The following is a 7,904-nucleotide window of genomic DNA, read 5'->3' on the forward strand; positions in this document are numbered from 1 at the left end:
GATCGCACCTCGCCGCAGGTCGACTTCGGACACGGGCCACTTAAGCGACCCGTTCCGTACTATCAGAATAACCGAGCGGTGTTATCGTCGACCTCGACGGTTCGATTAATTATCGGGCGTATTCAGCCCACTACCAACCCTTTACGTGAAGCAAGATGAGGGTTCAATGGGGGAAAAGACGAAGCGAAGCGGGAGAACAGTTCAACAATAAAGCACATTTATTCGCGGCACACGGGAAGCACACAAATACAATTCCACCAAATGCACACAAAAAAAAAGAAAACACAATTCCATTTACACAAAAAGCAAACATAAAAGTGAAAACACAGTGCAGAGCTAATACCGACTACCGAGCACACGGCAACACTTATACAATTCTACTTCACAGACGGCGCCGACAACACATACCCAAAACCAAGGAAAGGAAATACCCTCAAGAATGAGGCAGGCCTGAGGCCGAGACCGGGTCGGGCCTACCCGTCTGGTGATGAGACGCGGAGCGGCGATGGCCCCGCAACCCGCGGGCCTCGTGGACGGTGTCTGGTAGGGGGTGGGAACGGGGCCCCCTTGGTCGCACTATCTCAGCGCGGGGGGAAACAGGAGGGGGTTGCTGATGCTCGGGGTATAGAGGATCTTTATTATCCCTGGTGTGCGTCTCCACCTCGGCCAGGTCGCGCTGCCGGCCTCCCTCGGGCGTGCAGCTCCCGGCACCGACGCGAGCACCCCCTCGTCCGACTCTCTTCAGCTTCTCCAGCCACTGCAGGCTTCGGGCTCCAGACTTCCACACTCGTCCCCTCCATTCCGACTCCTTCTCGTTCTCGTTCTCCTTTTCGTTCTCGTTCTCCTTTTCGTTCTCCTTCTCCTTTTTGTTCTCGTTCTCCTTTTCGTTCTCGTTCTCGTTCTCGTTCTCCTTCTTCGTTCTCGTTCTCCTTCTCGTTCTCGTTCTCCTTCTTCGTTCTCGTTCTCCTTTTTCTGACTGACGAACACCGTCCTTTTATCCCCCCGTAACTTCGCCTTTGACCCCCTCCCTTTGACCTTTCACCTCGCTCCCCATTGGCCCGAGAAAAAGTGGGCGTGAAGGCTTTTTGATCCACAAATTTGCATATATCGATCGCCCTGGGGGCGGGGCCAATTCGCCCCTCGCTCACCGATTGGACGGCAAAAAGTGGGCGTGTGTCGTTTTTGATCCGTTTTTGAAGCACAAAATCCGTGATTTTGTACACGCTGTTCGACGCGCGCTCTGCACGAATCCAACACCGGTACCCACAGCGGGGCAAGAACGGTGGCGATGCGACGGTTGCGAGGTGTGACGTGAAGGTCGTGGCGGTTGTGGTGAAGCGGTGGTTGTGGTCGGTGGTTGATGTTGTGGTTGTGATCATGGCGGTTGGTCCAAAATAAAGATAGTAAAAGAAAAACGGCTATCCTGAAGAGTCGCAGCTCGCATAAATGACATGTATTCCCACTAGACAACGGGTTCGGGCCTAACTACACATGCACTTACCGAGATACCTCACCTAAGGGACCTGAATGGTGGTTTGCGAATTTGGTAACCACAACACTACCCCCTTCCCTTTTTACAGACTCGTCCCGAGTCGTCAAATTTTCGTGTGCCATCATGTGTAGTTTTCCCCTAGTACATTTTACCTACGGATCCCTGAGTGCGACATTCATGGTATTCGTGTCCCCAAAATAAATAACCTGAGGGCTGCGTAACTACCTAAACAAACTCACTCACATGGACGACTTAAATAAAATTGCCGGCGCTAGACAGACATGCCGGGGGCGCACTCATATTTACAGTACATCTTAACCTTAACTTACAAATTTTACACGAAACCATGGCCCAGGATCATTGAACTCTGCAAAGAAAAGCAGTTAGCAGGGAGCCAGGCTGCCCACATGCAGTCTCTGGCTCAAAACAATGCAGGTGACAGGGAACGTGGCTGGCTGCTCACACGCAGTCCAAGGCCTTCCCTTTTGAACTGAACGCAGTGAACCACAACGGTGCATGGGCTGCACAAACGCAGTCTCCGTGCCAGCTCAAGTGGCACACGCAATGAACACAACGAATGGATGGATGAATGGTCACAAACACGGTGCACGGGCTGCCACTGCAGGCCCGTGTTGTAGCTGCCAACAGGGCAGTTCTCGCAGCTTGCAAACTGTTGCCTTGATCCTGGCGCACATGGAAATGAACAGGGGGGGCAAAGCAAAAATTGAACGGGGCTGGTGAACGTGGGCAGTGGGCATGGCATGGCAAAGGTGGCAGGCAAACACAGCCCGCAGAAGAAGGCCGCTGCAGGCAAACACAGCCGGCAGATGAACTGGCCGGCACAGGCCTTGAAGTACCACAGCTGCAGATGAAGTGGCCGGCACAGGCCTTGAAGCAAAACACGGCCAGCCGATGGCACAGGCCTTGCAGCAAAACAACAGCTGCCGATGAAGTTGGCCGGCCTTTGCCGTTCAGTGGAGGTTGGTGGAGGGAGTGTGGTGGTGCTGGCCACTTGGAAGGCGGGCTCGGACCTACCTACCTGTCTCCCTCCCAACCTATCGCCTTTGCCTGTCACTGTACATACCCACTCCCTTAATTTGTGAAAAACCAATTTAGCCCCCTTAATTTTTTTGTTTTTTTTTATTTTTACTTCCCCACTATAAATCGTCCCCTAACCCCCTTTATCGTCCTTGTTCGGCTAACCTATTCTGTCACCTAGCCTACTCCCAACCCCTACGTTCCCTTCCCGGAGGGGAACAAGGGAGAGCTAACGTCCTGTGTCGAGGCCCAACTCAAGCCTCAGAATGGCCTCCCCAGAGTTCGGCGATCTTAACACCAAGTGGGTCCAGCGGCCCACAACGACAGCGAGGGGATGGATGGTGCGGAGGGGTACATCTCCTAATCTACCCTAACCATTAACTCTTAAACTACCCCGGGGCTTTCAACAAGCGCCTCTCGCTTAAACTATTGGTTCTATAAACCCAGATTCCCGTCGCCTGTGTTGGTGTCCTTACAATTTTGGGCCTCGCCCCCCAATTTTCTCTCCGTGCCCTCACACGGTCTCCTGGCTGGGACACGTGGCTCCCTTTGGCAGGCACGACCCTCTGCCGAATCTCCCGCTATGGCACCCCCGGGCACTACACTGCCTCCGAGCCTACCAGCTCCCTAACACCGGGGAGTGCCCCCCATGGCACCTCCCCTGAAACGCACACGTGGCAGGCCGGCCTCCCGGGCCCCTTTCCGAGGGTCACCCGTGCCCACAACACTGCCCACGCGGCTAATGGCGCCCCGGGCCCCCGCACCAAGCAGGCGCACCCGTGCCCACTACTCTATCCCGGCCCCCCATGGTCCTTGGCCTACCGCGGCCGACTAGCCTGGTGCCCGGGGTACCCACTCAGCGATACTCACCTTTCGCAGCCACGCTCCCAAGCCCGTCAACAGGGCTCCTGCACCCCTCCAAATGGGTCTCGAGCCTACTTTCCCACCAACAACAAAACGACCTCCATTTTTCAATTTGACTAACCCAGCTAACTCACTCTACACTGACCCCGGGGTCCCTTGGGCGGGAGTCACTCCTCCCCCCCAATCACTCATCGCACCATGCATTCCCCATTCGCTCCACACACACAGACCCGCTGGCCTCACTCACTCACCAAGCACATGCTTCCACTTCACTCACCAACTCTTCAACACACTCACCGCTGAACTCTGCCATCCTTCTAACTACCTCCCCTAACTAACTTGTGCTCCCACGTCGTCCCTTAAACTAGTAGCACGTTCCTTTTAACACTACGTAGCTAAGCTACGTCCCCACTACACATTCACAAGTCTGTCACTGTCTCCAAATAAATCATTTTATTTCCCAAGCTAAATCTGGCTACAATCCCTCTAACTAATCCATTCCACGGACTCCATGAGGACTTACCCCTGCCCCATGAAGTCGGTCTAACTAAGCTAACCCTTCCCCCTAACTAGTTTCCATCCTGTGCCCAGGGGTAAGGGGGTCTTTCACCCCTTGCCCAGGAATCCTGTGTACCCGAAAGTGAGGCTTGCCCTTTTTTTTCTTTTTCATGCGCAGCACGTGCGCGGCAACTCAGAGCTCGCGCACTTTGCACCTGTCCGTGACGTCATGCAGCTGCACGTGTTCCTCGTCCCTCCTTGGACGGTGCCATCCGGCAGAGATACCCCTCCTGCCGGATTCCAACCCCACGTGCAGCCATGACGTCACCGTGCGCATAAAAAAAAAACACAAGCCCCACGTCTCGAGGGGTTCCCCACGCGAACACATGTGCTTTGCCCGTTGGAGCTTAACACACACGATCGCGTGGAGAACCCGTCCGGTCCAAATCCATTTACCTGCCTAAACTTTGTCCGTCCGCGGGATCGGCAAATCCACCGCGTGCGTTTCCGGACCGGGACTTCACTCTCGCAAGCGAGCACGTGGTGGTCTCGTGCGTTGCACAGCACGAACCTCGTGCTCACTGCTGGGCGAACCCGGCACGGTCCCCGAAACAACTACAGCCGCTACTCGGCTTTCTCTCCTCTGTCGCCTTCGTCGTCGCCATTCAACCCACGCACACCTGCGTGTTACGACGCACACAGTCCACACCATCACATTCACACGGGGAGACGCGGCTGCGTGCTCCCGCATGCCAACCGACATCTCCCTCTCATACCGCTCTCTCACACACACGGTCTCCCTGGCACACAGCGACCTTGCACACGGCCGTTCACTCACGCGTGCCTCACTACTCACACAAACCATACTACTCACACGTGGTGCTCCATTCACTCGCGCGGGGGCACTCACCCGCGGTGCCTCACCCACACACGCGAGGGCACTCAACCGCTGTGCCTCATCCACACACCGTGCCTCACTCATACACACGGGGGCACTCACCCGCGGTACCTCACTCATACACACGGCGACACTCACACACGCGGTCTCTTCCACACACGGTGCCTCACCCACACACGCGGGGGCACTAACCCGCGGTGCCTCACTCACACTCCGTGCCTCATCCACACACGCGGGGGCACTCACCCGCGGTTCCTCACTCATACTGGCCGTTTCACTCACACACACGGCCTCTTCCACACACGGTTCCTCATCCACACACGGTGCCTCATCCAAACACGGCGTGCTGGGAAGCACGCACTCCAGCACCATCGCCACCACACCACTCACACGTGGTCCCTCACTCATACTGGCCGTTTCACTCACACACACGGCCTCACTCACACACGGTGCCCCATCCACACCCGGCGTGCTGGGAAGCACGCACTCTGGCACCATCGCCACCACACCACTCACACACGGGGTCGCTTCCACACATGGGGACGCACTCACACCTTGCACCACACACACAGGGACAACCACACTGGGGATTCGTGTCCCCACAAGGGTCTCCGGGGTCTCTATACCCCCCAAGCTCTCCGTGCACCTGTCCACAGCACTCGTCCCCTCAACCTCGCAAAGCACGACCGAACTCACCTGGTCGTGACTCGCCTCAAGGGGGCATACTCCCTCCCCTCGTTCCTGGAGGAGGCCACCCAGGTGCTCGCACCGGGTCTCTACCCAGTCCGCCAGCTCACCCTCACTATCCTCCACTACCTCCGTGTGTGTGTGTGTGCGTCACTTACCCCGTCTTCCTCGTGTAGTCTTTCCTCTATTTTTTCTATCTCCCGTGTCTCTCCCAACTCTTCACCCTTTACCTCCCTTGTCTCAACTATTATTTCCTTTGTCACGGCCTTCATGCCCGCCTGCAGGCATCGGCCCATGTTCTGCGTCTCACCCCGCAGCTTTTTCATTTCTTCCCTCATTTGCTGTGTATTCGCATCCATCGTCGTTTTCACTTCATTTGTATTTGAATCCATCTTTTCGTTCATTTGTTCGTTCATGCCTTTCATTTCGTTTTTCATATTCGCTTCCATATTTTCGATCATTTTCGCATTCATCTTTTCGTTCATTGCCGCCAGCATGGCGCATAGCTGGGCCATGTTGGATGCACTCAGCTGAGCCGTTTCGGCAAGGGTTGGGGAAGGGTTTTGGTGGAGAGGGGGGGAGGTGTCATACACTGCGGCCGCTGCCGCACCCATTTCGGGCTCTGGGTTCAGTTGGGCGAGTCCGTGTTCCTGCACAATCAACATTTCCTGCTCGGGGATTCCATCCTGGACCATGGATTCTACATTACTACACATATACATTTCTAATACCCCTGGCTCCCGCTCGCCTTGAGACGCCATCTTGCTTCTCGTGAAGGGTTAATTTGCTCGCTCGTAATTTGGAGGGAATCGGGGGTCGCTTCTCTCACCCCTGGACCGATTCCCGTGAATTTAGCCGGAGACAGGAGAGCCCGTTTTCCTGTTCTCCGATACCAGTGCCGCGAGGAGGGCGATGGATTTGTATCGCACGACCTGACACCAGTGTTGCGGTTTCGCGCCTGCCGGCGTGCTGACGGCCACGTAACTCGAATCGCGGCACGTCGCCCACCGGACGGACAATCCAGTCGTGACCCTCTCGGACTAACGCCGGGAACCAGTCACGGGTGGACCTTTCGGTCTCACCGCGATCGAGCCAATCAGCCCCCGCGTGGGATAGGGTTGCTCGCCGAATTCGACCTACCTAAGTACCCACGCGGAGGGTAGACCGGGCGATCGCACCTCGCCGCAGGTCGACTTCGGACACGGGCCACTTAAGCGACCCGTTCCGTACTATCAGAATAACCGAGCGGTGTTATCGTCGACCTCGACGGTTCGATTAATTATCGGGCGTATTCAGCCCACTACCAACCCTTTACGTGAAGCAAGATGAGGGTTCAATGGGGGAAAAGACGAAGCGAAGCGGGAGAACAGTTCAACAATAAAGCACATTTATTCGCGGCACACGGGAAGCACACAAATACAATTCCACCAAATGCACACAAAAAAAAAAGAAAACACAATTCCATTTACACAAAAAGCAAACATAAAAGTGAAAACACAGTGCAGAGCTAATACCGACTACCGAGCACACGGCAACACTTATACAATTCTACTTCACAGACGGCGCCGACAACACATACCCAAAACCAAGGAAAGGAAATACCCTCAAGAATGAGGCAGGCCTGAGGCCGAGACCGGGTCGGGCCTACCCGTCTGGTGATGAGACGCGGAGCGGCGATGGCCCCGCAACCCGCGGGCCTCGTGGACGGTGTCTGGTAGGGGGTGGGAACGGGGCCCCCTTGGTCGCACTATCTCAGCGCGGGGGGAAACAGGAGGAGGTTGCTGATGCTCGGGGTATAGAGGATCTTTATTATCCCTGGTGTGCGTCTCCACCTCGGCCAGGTCGCGCTGCCGGCCTCCCTCGGGCGTGCAGCTCCCGGCACCGACGCGAGCACCCCCTCGTCCGACTCTCTTCAGCTTCTCCAGCCACTGCAGGCTTCGGGCTCCAGACTTCCACACTCGTCCCCTCCGTTCCGACTCCTTCTCGTTCTCGTTCTCCTTTTCGTTCTCGTTCTCCTTTTCGTTCTCGTTCTCCTTTTTGTTCTCGTTCTCCTTTTCGTTCTCGTTCTCGTTCTCGTTCTCGTTCTCCTTCTTCGTTCTCGTTCTCCTTCTTCGTTCTCGTTCTCCTTCTTCGTTCTCGTTCTCCTTCTCGTTCTCCTTCTTCGTTCTCGTTCTCCTTTTTCTGACTGACGAACACCGTCCTTTTATCCCCCCGTAACTTCGCCTTTGACCTTTCACCTCGCTCCCCATTGGCCCGAGAAAAAGTGGGCGTGAAGGCTTTTTGATCCACAAATTTGCATATATCGATCGCCCTGGGGGCGGGGCCAATTCGCCCCTCGCTCACCGATTGGACGGCAAAAAGTGGGCGTGTGTCGTTTTTGATCCGTTTTTGAAGCACAAAATCCGTGATTTTGTACACGCTGTTCGA

The sequence above is a fragment of the Eptatretus burgeri genome, chromosome 17 (genome assembly GCF_056783735.1).
Source record: "Eptatretus burgeri isolate ZD-2024b chromosome 17, Ebu_testis_v1, whole genome shotgun sequence".
Classification (NCBI taxonomy): Eukaryota; Metazoa; Chordata; class Myxini; order Myxiniformes; family Myxinidae; genus Eptatretus; species Eptatretus burgeri.